The sequence below is a fragment of the Emys orbicularis genome, chromosome 20, assembly GCF_028017835.1.
Source record: "Emys orbicularis isolate rEmyOrb1 chromosome 20, rEmyOrb1.hap1, whole genome shotgun sequence".
Taxonomy (NCBI): Eukaryota; Metazoa; Chordata; order Testudines; family Emydidae; genus Emys; species Emys orbicularis.
This window is the reverse complement of record NC_088702.1, coordinates 14,038,761-14,052,785: the sequence shown is the minus strand read 5'-3', so window position 1 is coordinate 14,052,785 and position 14,025 is coordinate 14,038,761.

The window sequence follows — 14,025 nt, the reverse complement described above, 5'->3', positions numbered from 1 at the left end:
CAGGACAATTGACTGCAGATGCTGTGTTTTACCTGAGTCTTCCTGTATACGTGTGTGCTGGCAAGTGGGCAATGAAGTCTTGCAGTGACATGTGATCATGTCACCTGAACTGGAATCCATCTTTAACCTGGTGTCTTTCCATTGAGAAGGAGGGGGTGGGAACCCAGAGAGGGACAAAGGATTCCCGCCTTATGCAAAAGATATATAAAGGGGTGGAAGAGAACAATGCAGGAGGACCCATCATGAAGAATCCCCTAGCTACCACTTGAGCTGGAACAAGAGCTGTACCGGGGAAAGAATTGTGCCCAGGCCTGGAAGGTGTCCAGTCTGAGGAAAAAACTTACTGAAGCATCTCTGAGGGTGAGATTATCTGTATTCAGTTTGATTAGACATAGATTTGCGCGTTTTATTTTATTTTGCTTGGTGACTTACTTTGTTCTGTCTGTTACTATGTGGAATCACTTAAATCCTACTTTCTGTATTTAATAAAATCACTTTTACTTATTAATTAACTCAGAGTATGTGTTAATACCTGGGGGAGCAAACAACTGTACATATCTCTCTATCAGTGTTATAGAGGGCGAACAATTTATGAGTTTACCCTGTATAAGCTTTATACAGGGTAAAACGGATTTATTTGGGTTTAGACCCCATTGGGAGTTGGGCATCTGAGTGTTAAAGACAGGAACTCTTCTGTAAGCTGCTTTCAGGTAAACCTGCAGCTTTGGGGCAAGTAATTCAGACCTTGGGTCTTTGTTGGAGCAGACGGGAGTGTCTGGCTCAGCAAGACAGGGTGCAGGGGTCCCGAGCTGGCAGGGAAAGCAGGGGCAGAGGTAGTCTTGGCACATCAGGTGGCAGCTCCCAAGGGGGGTTCTGTGATCCAACCCATCACAGGGGACTTCCCAGGGGTGAGTGGGGATGGACTCCAGGGTGCCAATTCCGTAGGGAACCTTCATACTAAATTGCTGCCCCTGGTTAAGGAGGGGGGGATGTGGATGCCCACCTCACTGCTTTTGAGCAGGCTGGTGATTTGAACCAGGGGGACCCTGCAGAAAAGCCCCGGTATCTAGCTCCCTTGCTGGGTCCCAAGGCCATAGACGCTGTCACCCAGATGGGTGGGGTGGTGGACAGGATCCCACTCCTGGCCCCAGCAAATATGTCTGCGTGGAGTCTCCTGGGCTCAGGAGCTTCAGACCCCCAGTGGGAGCGGAAGGTGGTGGTCAATGGGGAGACATTTCTGGGGTGGCAAGACCCTGGGACAGAGAGAACTGTTGTCAGGCCCTGGGTGGTGCAGCCTGATCAGATGCTGCAGGGCTGTGTGACCTGGGTGAAGGTCCCAGGGATGAAGCCCCTCGCCCTGCCTATGGCCTGGATCCCTGTGCAGACACAGGAGGGGTCGGGCTGGCTGGTAGTTGGGGTTCTCCAGGATATCGGCTGTGAGGTCCTGTTGGGGGATGACTGTGTCTTTGTGGGACAGGATCCAGGCCCTGCTCCTGTAACGGCCGAGGATTTGAATTTGAATCTAGGGAACCAATCAGCTAAGATTGAAATGGTCAGTGAAAATGCAAATGACCTGGCTGGCAGGGGGAGGAGCTGCTGCGCACAGGATACCTGCCTCCCTGTAACCAGAGCCCTGGGGCTGAGTGGGACAGAGAGATGCTCCCTGCCCCCCTGCACACTGGAGAGGGGGCTCTCGCTGGCTCTGATGCTGTGACCAAAGCAGCGAGCTTCCTGCCTACCCCCACTGAGCCTGCAAGGGCAGCACGGAGCATGGTGGGAGCTGAGACCCCAGCTGAATGGGGGGACACACAGGCAGGGCAGGTCGGCTGCCAACCGGGTTTGCCTTGTCCAGAGGTGTTGCTGGGAAGTGAATCCACGGCAGGGAGGGGGCTACCAGGGACAGGGCTCAGCAGGGCAGTGAGCCCAGGCCCAGCCAGTGAGAGGGAACAGGTCCCACTCCCTTCCCCAGCAGCTGAATTTCAGACCAAGCCTTGGAGAAGCTGAGGGAACTTGCTGGTCACAGCGCTGCAAACCCCCTTGGGGAAGGCTGCAAGGAAAGATTTGTGTGGGAGAAGGGATTCCTGTACCGGGAATGGGCTCCCCCAGGGGAATAGAACTGTGGGGAATCAGGAGGCAGCTGGTGGTGCCCCAGAAGTACCGCTGCAGGCTATTGTACCTGGTCCACGATGTCCCTCTCTCAGGACACCAGGGGATCCAGCGCAGCGCAGCAGCTGCTGCAGAACTTTTACTGGCCCGGAGTCTGTGACGCAGTCCAGCAGTACTGCAGGTCCTGTGACCCCTGCCAGAGGTCTGGGAAGGCCCAGGATAAGGTGAAGCTCCCTTGAGACCCCTACCCACCTTTCCAGAAGGTGGCTATGGCCATAGGGGGCCCCCCAGTCAGGGAAGAAATATATTCTGGTGGTGATGGATTTCGCCACCCTCTACCCAGAGGTGGTGGCTCTGTCCTCCACCGAGGCAGACACCGTGACAGACGCGCTGCTGACCATCTTCAGCAGAGTGGGGGTCCCCAGCAGAGTGGGCATCTCCAATTTCATGTCAGCCCTGCTCCGGGGGTTGTGGGAGAAATATGGGTTCTGGCCCACCTGGGCCTCTGCATATCACCCTCAGTCCAACAGGCTGGTGGAGAGATTTTATGGAACCCTGAGGATGATGCTGAGGACTTTTATGAATCAGCATCTGCAGGACTGGGACAAGTAACTGCCCCACCTGTGGTACAGGGAAGTGCCCCAGGAATCCACAGGGTTCTTCCCTTTTGAGCTGCTGTATGGGAGGAGAGTGAGGGGACCCCTGGACCTGGTAAGGGACGATTGGGAGGAGAAGGGGGAAGACCCTCTGGTGGATCTCTTCTCTGAGATGGGAGCCAATCCTCCCATCAGGTGTCCCCCGTTCAGAGTCACTGAGAAAACAGCCCAGAGCCTGGAGAGAGAGGTCAAGGACATGCTGGCTTTAGAGGTGATCCAGCCGTTCAACAGCCCATGGGCCTCACCCGTGGTGCTGGTCCCCAAAAAGGACGGGTTGATCCAATTCTGCGTTGACTATCGGAAGCTTAATGCCATCATTCAATGCCTACCCCATACCTAGGCCTGGTGAGATTCTAGACAAGCTGCAGGGGCTCATTACCTCTCTACTATGGATCTCACCAATGGTGACTGGCAGGTGCCTTTGGATCCAAATGCCAGGTTGAAATCTGCATTCACCACCCCTTTGGGGCTCTTTGAGTTCCTGGTCCTGCCTTTTGACCTCAAGGGGGTGTCGGCCACCACCCAGCGCCGGGTGGATCGGTTACTGAGGGGGATGGAGAACTTGGCCCTGGTGTACATTGATGATATCTGTGTCTTTAGCCAGACCTGGGAGGAACACGTGTCCCAGGTGAAGAGGGTGCTGCGCTGCCTCAAGGAGGCAGAACTGATGGTAAAAGCTGGAAATTATAAGGTGGGGATGGCAGAGGTGTCGTACCTGGGCCATAAGATGGGGAGCGGCTGCCCAAGCCCAGAGCCGGCCAAGGTGGAGGCGATCAGAGGTTGGCCCATTCCCCAGACCAAGAAACAGGTCCAGGCCTTTATCGGGATGGCAGGGTACTACCAGAGGTTTGTATCCCACTTTAGCTCCCTAGCTGCCCCCATCACTGAGCTACGTAAGAAGGGTAAGCCAGATGAGACGGTCTGGACCGAGCAGTGCTAGAGGGCTCTCTGTGCACTGAAGGAGGCTCTAATCCAGGGCCTGGTAAATCTGGTAATCCCAGACTTTGCCAAGTCCTTTACAGTGTTCACTGATGCCTCAGACACAGGGCTGGGCGTGGTGCTGATGCAAGTCGATGCTAAGGGGGAGAGACACCCCATTGCATACCTGAGCAAGAAGATGCTGCCCTGGGAGCAGAACTATGGTGCCATAGAGAAGAAATGCCTGGCCATGGTGCAGGCCCTTAGAAAGCTGCAGCCTTAACTATTTGGGCAGCGCTTCACTGTGTACACTGACCACTCTCCTCTGACTTGGCTGCATCAAATGAAAAGGGCTGATGCTGAGATGCTGGTGACAGACACACCTGGTCAGAGGGTGGCCAAGGTCAAGATGGGGGCTCTTAACCAAGAGAGCCCGAATCACAGCCCTCCAGACTGGAGCGCTGGGAGAAGACCCGATCTCAGTTTGAACCCCAGGGGTATTGGGGTGGCAAAAGGGCACGGGCTGCATAAACCTTCCCACATACAGCCTGCGAGTGCCATGAAGCCCACCAGACCTAAGGGAGGGCTTGAAACTGGAAGGCCCCGGTGTAACTCCCACCAAGGAATGGGAGAGATGCTGGGGCATCCATGGGAACGTTGGTGGGTTCGAACTTCCCCAGGTCACCGGCTAAAGTGACCCCACTCAGTTCGGTCTCGAAGGCGGGAGAGATGTGACGAAGTGGGGATATTCTTAATGTTTTCTCTGAATACTGTGTGGGTGCCTCAGTTTCCCCTATGTATTTCTTAAGTATCTAGGTGGTGGGATAAGTTGCAGAGCCCTAGAGGTAAGGTTGATGCTGTCTGCACAGAGAATGGCCGACACCCTGTCTCCTGGCAACTGATGGCTGGGCCCCTCCCTGCAGGGTGCCCAACTGAAGGTGCTGGAGAACAAAGAGATCAGGTGGCCTCTTTGCCCAGGAAAGAGATAAAGGCCAGAGAAGGGGCTAGAGCAGGGGTAGGCAACCTATGGCACGCGTGCCGAAGGCGGCACGCGAGCTGATTTTCAGTGGTACTCACACTGCCCGGGTCCTGGCCACCGGTCCAGGGGGCTCTGCATTTTAATTTAATTTTAAATGAAGCTTCTTAAACATTTTAAAAACCTTATTTACTTTACATACAACAATAGTTTAGTTATATATTATAGACTTATAGAAAGAGACCTTCTAAAAACGTTAGAATGTATTACTGGCACGCGAAGCCTTAAATCAGAGTGAATAAATTAAGACTCGGCACATCACTTCTGAAAGGTTGCTGACCCCTGGGCTAGAGAGTGACCGAGGCTTGGCTGGGGGAAACGAGTCAGGCTGTGGTTGGGGACTCAGGGGGGAAAGGGTTCCAGGGCCCTGGGCTCTGGATGCCCTCCCCCAAGATGGACTTTGCTGAAAGTCTCTGATTCCTGTGCTAACAAGCTCTGTTCTACGCTGTGCTCCTGTCGACTAATAAACCTTCTGTTTTACAAGGCTGGCTGAGAGTCACAGCTGACTGCGAGTTTGGGGAGCAGGGCCCTTCGGGAGCTCACGGTGAGAACAGGGCTGCTGAACGCTCCGAGGTCGGCCCCAGGAGGCGTGGAAGCCAAGGAGGCTTCCCCTAGCAGAGTGTGCCCTGAGGGGAGTCACACTAAAGAGGGTCCTGCCTGGGTTTGATTCAGAGCAGTTCCAGAGCACTGAGCCTGTGACAGTGGGTAGCGGGCTGGCTGGCTTGGCTCCGGGGGGGCAGAGAGGGGGCTGTACTGGCCTGGCTGGGTCAGCTCTGGGGGGAGCTGAGAGGGGTGTGTACCAGGCTGGATGGGCTGGGTCCAGAGAATGGGGAGGGGGCAGGTTCTACGCTAGATGTGTCGGCTCTGAGGGGCGGGGAGGGGGCGGTACTGGGGGCAGGGAGCGGCCGGGTAATGGTCTGGATTGTTCGGACGGGGGGGGCGGGTATCGGACTAAATGGACCGACTCTGGCGCGGCAGGGAGGTGGCAGGTGCCGTAAGACGGGCGAGGCGAGTGAGGCACTTGCCTCGGGAGCACAAAGCTGAGGGGCACAGAAAAGCCCCGGAGCCTCTGCCGGAACGAAAGCTGCGCGCGGCTCTCCCGGCTGCTGCTGCCGCCTATGGCAAGAGATGCGGGCCGCCAGCTGAGGCAGCCGGCTGCTGCACGTCAGGAAGGGGAGGAGGCACACACGTGATTCGCAGCCCTCCCCTCCCCTCCCCCGGCACCCCCCTGGAGGAGACACCAAGGGGGCTTCCGGTGGGAGACAGGATCATCTGGAGTGGACCTCACTCACCTGAGCAGCTGCTGGGGCTTCGGTGAGTGTTTGACCCTGTGATCCGCGCCCCCCCCCCCCCCCCCAGCCACCATTCCTGCAAACACTGGGCAAGGGGCAGCCCCATCCCCAGTGAGGCTATGGCGAGGGGCAGCAGGGGAGGAAGGAAGCCACATGTGATGGCAGCCCCCTCCCCCCCAGCACCCACCACCTCCTCCCAGAGCCCACACCCCCTCTCCGGCCCCCAAACTCTGTCCCAGAGCCTGCACCAGCCTTCCGCACTCCCTCCCAGAGTCTGCACCCCTCCACCCATCCTGCACCCCACCCCGTGCCCCAGCCTGGAGCCTGCACCCAGCACCCAAACTCCATCCCAGAGCCCAACCTCTCAACCGTCCTACACCCCAATCCCCTGCCCCAACCCAGGGCCTGCACCCCAGACCTCCTCCCCCCACCCAAACTCCCTTGCAGAGCCTTAGGCAGGTGGGGGGCAGAGTTCGGGGGTGGGCTCTGAGTGTTCTGGGCACCACCAAAATTTCTACAAACCTGCCGCCCCTGATACTTGAAGGGGGGGTGAAGAGGTGAGCAGCGAGTCGGTGGATGGAGGGGGGGCATCCATTTTCAGTATTTTAATTTTTGGTACTGCATTGATTGACTGCTGTGTGCATTAATATAGCGACACCCTGAGTCTTTGAATGAGGCTTTATAGGTGGGGGGGGGGGGGTGAGGAGGCGAGCGGCGAGTCAGTGGCTGGAGGGGGGCAAATCTCCCAGATTCAAAATCTGGGACTGTGTCTGTTGGTCCTTTTCTCTGGGCTGGGGGTTGTCCCAATGCTGCAAAGAGGGTGTTCCCAAAGGAAGGTGCGTGCTTCTAACCCCCTCTGCTCTTCTCTAGTCAGCCCACTTGACAAGTTTGATTGTCCTTGGGCTGGCTCCCAGCCCCTCTCCAAGGGTTGCAGCTGTCTGGATGTGCTGCCTTCCACGCCTTCCTTATTCACACAACAGGACAATTGATTACAAAGTAGGGGGAAGATCTTATTCTAACTTCTAGCAAAAAGACATTTTTCTTTTACCTTAATTATACTACCTTAGGGGCCCGCTATAACACATTACCAAGGTTCAATACAAAGTCATATAAAAGTTATACAAAAATGCATAATGCAGAGATTTATCTACAACTGCATTGATTGACTGCTGTGTGCAGTAATATAGTGACCCCTGGGGCTTTGAATGAGGCTTTATACTTGGGGGGGGGCGAGTGGCGAGTCGGGGGCAAGCAGGTGGGCAAGCAGCGGGTGGGCAAAGAGGTGAGCAGTGAGCCAGCAGGGGTTCTAGTATGTTACATGCACTATGATGCACACCTTATATGTATTAGTTGATTTTGTACGCGGAACTTATGATTAAAATAAATAAACGTTCTATTAAGATCATAAGAACGGCCGTACTGGGTCAGACCAAAGGTCCATCCAGCCCAGTATCCTGTCTGCTGACAGTGGCCAATGCCAGGTGCCCCAGAGGGAGTGAATCTAACAGGTAATGATCAAGTGATCTCTCTCCTGCCATCCACCCTCTGACAGATAGAGGCTAGGGACACCATTCTTTACCCATCATGGCTAATAGCCATTAATGGACTTAACCTCCATGAATTTATCCAGTTCTCTTTTAAACCCTGTTATAGTCCTAGCCTTCACAACCTCCTCAGGCAAGGAGTTCCACAGGTTGACTCTGCACTGTGTGAAGAAGAACTTCCTTTTATTTGTTTTAAACCTGCTGCCCATTAATTTCATTTGGTGATCCCTAGTTCTTGTATTAAGGAAAAGTTATTTACTTATTCCCATATTCACTTTCTCCACATCCTCTATCGTATCCCCCCTTAGTCTCCTCTTTTCCAAGCTGAAAAATGATCATTATTATTCTTATTTATGTATTTTTCTTTTTTTTACAAAGTAACTACTATGAAATTATATGGAGGGAGGAGGGTGCAATTTTATATTCTTGCCTCGGGTGCAAATAGTTAGTTATGGCTCTGGCTGGCTGGGTCAGATCTGGGGGGCAGGGAGGGGGTGGGTACTGGACTGGATGGGTCGGCTCTGGGGAAGCTGAGAGGGGTGGGTTCCATGCTAGATGTGTCGGCTCTGAGGGGCAGGGATGGGGCAGGTACCGGTCTGGAGGGATCAGCCCTGGGGGGGGGTAGGGAGGGGGCAGTTACCAGGCTTGCTGGGTCGGATCTGGGGGGCAGGGACAGTGCCAGTGCCGTGCTGGATTGGTCACCTCTGGGGTGCAGGGAGGGGGCGGGTACCGGGCTGGATGGATTGGATCCCGGGGTCAGGGAGGAGGCGGGTGCCAGGGCTGAATGGGTCAGATCCAGGGGGAAGGGAGGGGGCGTGTATCAGGGTGGAGGGGTTGGCTCTGGGGGGCAGGCAGGGGGTAGGTACTGGCCTGGATGGGTCAGCTCTGGGGAGTTGGGTGGGGCCTGGAGTGGGCGGGTTCCGGGCTGGATTAGTTGGCTCTGGGGGGCAGGTACTGGGCTGGACAGATTGGTTCTGGGGGATAGGGAAGGGGTGAGTACTGGGCTGGATAGGTCAATTCTGAGGGGCAGGAAGGGGACGGGTACCGACCTGGATGGGTCGCCTCCGGGGGCAGGTGTTACCAGGCTGGATGGGTCAGGTCGAACAGCAAACAGCGGAGGCTAACACAGTGGCGGATTAATAATTTTGCCGCCCCTAGGCCGGGAAATAATTGCTGCCCTGGCCCCGCCCCAACTCCGCCCTTTTCCCGCCCCCATTCCAACCCCCTCCCCAAAGTCTCCGCCCCCTCCCTTCCCCTATTGGATCCCTTCCCCAAATCCTCGGCCCCGCCTCTTCCCCCAGCGCGTGGCGTTCCCCCTCCTCCCCCCTCCCTCCCTGCCCCACGAAACAGCTGTTTCGCGGCGCAAGCGCTGGGAGGGGAGAGAAACAGGACGCCGCGGCGCGCTTGCAGAGGAGGCAGAGGTGAGCTGGAGCAGGGAGGCGGGGCGTGGAGGGGAGCTTCCACCCCTGAAAATTTGCCGCCCTAGGCCTAGGCCTTGTCGGCCTAGGCAATAATACGGCGCTGGGCTAACAGAGGGAGTTTGCCTGGGATCTGTCTGAGAGGAGATACACTAAGTGCCTCATTGGGGGGCTGTATTGGTGAGTATCTGAGAGTCTGTTGCGGGGACAGTTTGTCAGTTTGACCGTGTGCTTGATTGTTTGTTTGTTTGTTTGTTTGAAAAGTGTGAACTGGGAGTGCTTTGTTCCAGGTGGGCCTTGAGTGGGCCTGACTCTTATAAAAAGGCAGTCAGCAGCGAACCAGCTGAGCGGCGAACAGTGGAGGCTAACAGAAGGAGTTTGCCTGGGGAGAGCCCACTGAGGCTTTCATCTTGCGGGCTTCTGTGAGTTGCTGCAACAGCTGAGGAAGCTCTTAGAAGGAAGAAATTATGGAAGGTGAGCGTTCAGCTGTTGTAACCTGCACAGGTTGTGCCATGTTTGTCTTTCTTCCACAGGACAGAAGTGACTTTGTCTGTACAAAGTTCAAGCTGGTCTCCATATTGGAAGAGAAGGTTCGAGGTCTGGAGCAACAAGTATCGACCCTGCGTTGCATAAGAGAAAATGAAGATTTCCTGGACAGACATCAGGATATGCTTCTACGGGCACAACGTTCTGAAGAATCGGAGCAGGTTGCGCAGAGGGGACCGAGGAACGGTGAAGAAATTTGGCAGCACGTGACCTCCAGAAGAAGAAAGAGGAGAGTCCATGTACCAGCAATGGAGATACAGGTGAGCAACTGTTTTCATGTTCTCTCCACAGGTACTAATGCGGAGAGTGGACTAGATGATACATCTGAGGGAAGGGAGCAGAAGGAGACTCCACCGATTGGAAGGCATGAGATGCACTGTCCTAGGGATGGGGGTTCCACGACCACCGCTCCCAAGAGAAGGAGGCGGGTGGTGGTGGTCGGGGACTCCCCCCTCAGGGGGACTGAGTCATCTATCTGCCGCCCCGACCGGGAAAACCGAGAGGTCTGCTGCTTGCCAGGAGCTAAAATTCACAATGTGACGGAGAGACTGCCGAGACTCATCGAGCCCTCAGATCACTACCCCTTCCTGCATCTAGTCCAACCCCCTGCTCAAAGCAGGACCAATCCCCAACTAAATCATCCCAGCCAGGGCTTTGTCAAGCCTGACCTTAAAAGCATCTAAGGAAGGAGGTTCCACCACCTCCCTAGGTAACCCATTCCAGTGCTTCACCACCCTCCTAGTGAAAAAGTTATTCCTAATATCCAACCTAAACCTCCCCCACTGCAACTTGAGACCATTACTCCTTCTTCTGTCATCTGGTACCACTGAGAACAGTCTAGATCCATCCTCTTTGGAGCCCCCATTCAGGTAGTTGAAAGCAGCTATCAAATCCCCCCTCATTCTTCTCTTCTGCAGACTAAATAATCCCAGTTCCTCAGCCTCTCCTCATAAGTCATGTGCTCCAGCCCCCTAATCATTTTTGTTGCCCTCCACTGGACTCTTTCCAATTTTTCCACATCCTTCTTGTAGTGTGGGGCCCAAAACTGGACACAGTACTCCAGATGAGGCCGCACTAATGCTGAATAGGGGGGAGTGATCACGTCCCTCGATCTGCTGGCAATGCTCCTCCTTATACAGCCCAAAATGCCGTTAGCCTTCTTGGCAACAAGGACACACTGTTGACTCATATCCAGCTTCTCGTCCACTGTAACCCCTAGGTCTTTTTCTGCAGAACTGCTGCCTAGCCACTTGGTCTCTAGTCTGTAGCAGTGCATGGGATTCTTCTATCATAAGTGTAGGACTCTGCACTTGTCCTTGTTGAACCTCATCAGATTTCTTTTGGCCCAATCCTGTAACTTGTCTAGGTCCCTCTGTATCCTATCCCTACCCTCCAGCGTATCTACCACTCCTCCCAGTTTAGTGTCATGTGCAAACTTGCTGAGGGTGCAGTCCACGCCATCCTCCAGATCATTAATGAAGATATTGAACAAAACCGGCCCCAGGACCGACCCTTGGGGCACTCTGCTTGAAACCGGCTGCTAACTAGACATGGAGCCATTGATCGCTACCCGTTGAGCCCGACAATCTAGCCAGCTTTTTATCCACCTTATAGTCCATTCATCCAGCACATACTTCTTTAACTTGCCGACAAGAATACTGTGGAAGACCATATCAAAAGGTTTGCTAAAGTCAAGGAATAACAGATCTACTGCTTTCCCCTCATCCACAGACCCAGTTATCTCCTCATAGAAGGCAATGAGGTTAGTCAGGCACGACTTCTCCTTGGTGAATCCATGCTGACTGTTCCTGATCATTTTCTTCTCCTCTAAGTGCTTCAGAATTGATTCCTTGAGGACCTGCTCCGTGATTTTTCCAGGGACTGAGGTGAGGCTGACTGGCCTGTAGTTCCCCGGATCCTCCTTCTTCCCTTTTTAAAAGATGGGCACTACCTTAGCCTTTTTCCAGTCATCCGGGACCTCCCCCGATCACCATGAGTTTTCAAAGATAATGGCCAATGGCTCTGCAATCACATCCGCCAACTCCTTTAGCACCCTCGGATGCAGCTCATCCGGCCCCATGGACTTGTGCTCGTCCAGCTTTTCTAAATAGTCCCGAACCACTTTTTTCTCCACAGAGGGCTGGTCACCTCCACCCCATGCTGTGCTGCTCAGTGTAGCAGTCTGGGAGCTGACCTTGTTCGTGAAGACGGGCAAAAAAAGCATTGAGTACATTAGCTTTTTCCACATCCTCTGTCACTAGGTTGCCTCCCTCATTCAGTAAGGGGCCCACACTTTCCCTAACCTTTTTCTTGTTGCTAACATACCTGAAGAAACCCTTCCTGTTACTCTTAATATCCCTTGCTAGCTGCAACTCCAAGTGTGATTTCACTCCTGCATGCCTGAGCAATATGTTTATACTCCTCCCTGGTCATTTGTCCAATCTTCCACTTCTTGTAAACTTCTTTTTTGTGTTTAAGATCAACAAGGATTTCACTGTTAAGCCAAGATGAACAGGAAGCACAGGCCGCATGGCAAGAGACTATAAAAGGCAGCTGCATCCCCTGCATTTTCTTCAATCCTGCTTCTTACCTCTGGAGAAACTTTGCTACAAACTGAAGCTCTGAACAAAGGACTGAATGACCCATCCAAGCTGTGGCTGTACTCCAGAGACTTAACTTACGCCAGCAGTTTATTCCATCACTGCTACAAGCCTGAACCAAGAACTTTGCCATTACTGTATGTAATCGATTCCATTTAACCAGTTTTAACTCTCATCTATATTTCTTTCTTTTTATGAATAAACCTTTAGATTTTAGATTCTAAAGGATTGGCAATAGTGTGATTTGTGGGTAAGATCTAACTGGTATATTGACCTGGGTCTGGGGCTTGGGCCTTTGGGATCGGGAGAACCTTTTTTCTTTTACTGGGGTGTTGGTTTTCATAACCATTCGTCCCCATAAGGAGTTGCACTGGTGGTGATACTGGGAAACTGGAGTGTCTGAGGGAATTGCTTGTATGACTTCTGGTTAGCCAGTGGGGTGAAACCGAAATCCTCTCTGTAGGGCTGGTTTGCTGTGCCTTAGTAGTAAAGGAAACCCAGCCCTGCTCTAAGCAATTTGTCCTGAATTGATACTCTCAGTTGTGTCCCGTCAAAGGCCGCTTTGTAACAAGTTGTTACCAGGCTGGATGGGTTGGCTCGAGGGGCAGGGAGCTGGTGGGTACTGGACTGGTTTTGTCAGGTCTGGGGGCAGGGAGGGTGTGGGTACCTGGGTACCGGGCTGGATGGGTCGGTTCCTGGGGGGGGTGTTGGTACTAGGCTGGAAGGTTGGCTCCGGGGGGGCAGGTGTTACCAGGCTGGATGGGTTGGGTCTAGGGGGTGGTAAGGGGGCAGGGTACTGGGCTGGATGGGTCAGCTCCTGGGGGCAGGGTATTGGGCTGAATGGGTCGGCTCTGGGGGGCAGCTGTTACCAGGCTCAATGGGTCAGGTCCAGGGGGCGGGTACCACGCTGGATGAATAGGGTCTGGGGGTGCTGGGTGGGGCAGGTACTAGGCTGGATGGGTCAGCTGTGGGGGGTGGGGAGGGGGCGGATACTGGGCTAGATGGATCCATTCCAGGGGGCAGGGTGGGGATGGGTTCCCGGCTGGATGCATTGTCTCTCGGGGGGCACGTACGAAGCTGGATGGGTTGGGTTCACGTACGAAACTGGATGGCAGGAAGGGGGCAGGTTCCAGGCTGTATGGGTAAGCTCCAGGGAGTGGGGAGGGGGCGGGTACTGGGCTGTATGTGTTGGCTCCGTGGGGAAGGGAGGGGGTGGGTATCGGGGTGGATGGGTTGGATCCGGGGGGCGGGTGTTACCAGGCTCGATGAGTCTGGTCCAGAGGGTGGGAAAGTGGTGGGTATGGCCCTAGAGGGGCGGGGCTGGTACGAGCCTGGATGGGTCGGGTCTAGGGGGTGTGAAGGGGGCGGGTTCTGGGCTGGATAGGTCAGCTCCGGGGGTCAGGGAGGGAGCGAGTTCTGGACTGTATGGGTTGGCTCTGGGGGGGACAGGGAGGAGGGTGGGTACGAGGCTGGATGGGTTGGATCCAGGGGCTGGGAGGGGGTGGTACCAGGCTGGATGGGTCGGGTCCGGTGGGCATGAAGGGGGCGGGTACCAGGCTGGATGGGTTGGGTCCATGGGGTGGGAAGGGGGCGGATTCCAGGCTGGATGTGTTGGCTCTGGGGGGTAGAGAGGGGGTGGGTACTGGACTAAGTGGGTCATCCCTGGGGAGGCAGGGAGGAGGCAGGTACCGGGCTGGATGGGTCAGTTCCGTGGGGCAGGGAGTGAGCGGGTTCTGGACTAAATGGGTTGACTCTGGGGTGGCAGGGAGGGGGCGGGGTACCAGGTTGGATGGGTCAGCTCCGGGGGGCAGAGAGGGGGCGGGTAGTGGGCTGGATGGGTTGGCTCTGGGGGGCACTGAGGAGGCAGGTACCGGGCTGGATGGGTCGGTTCGGGGGGGCAGGGAGTGGG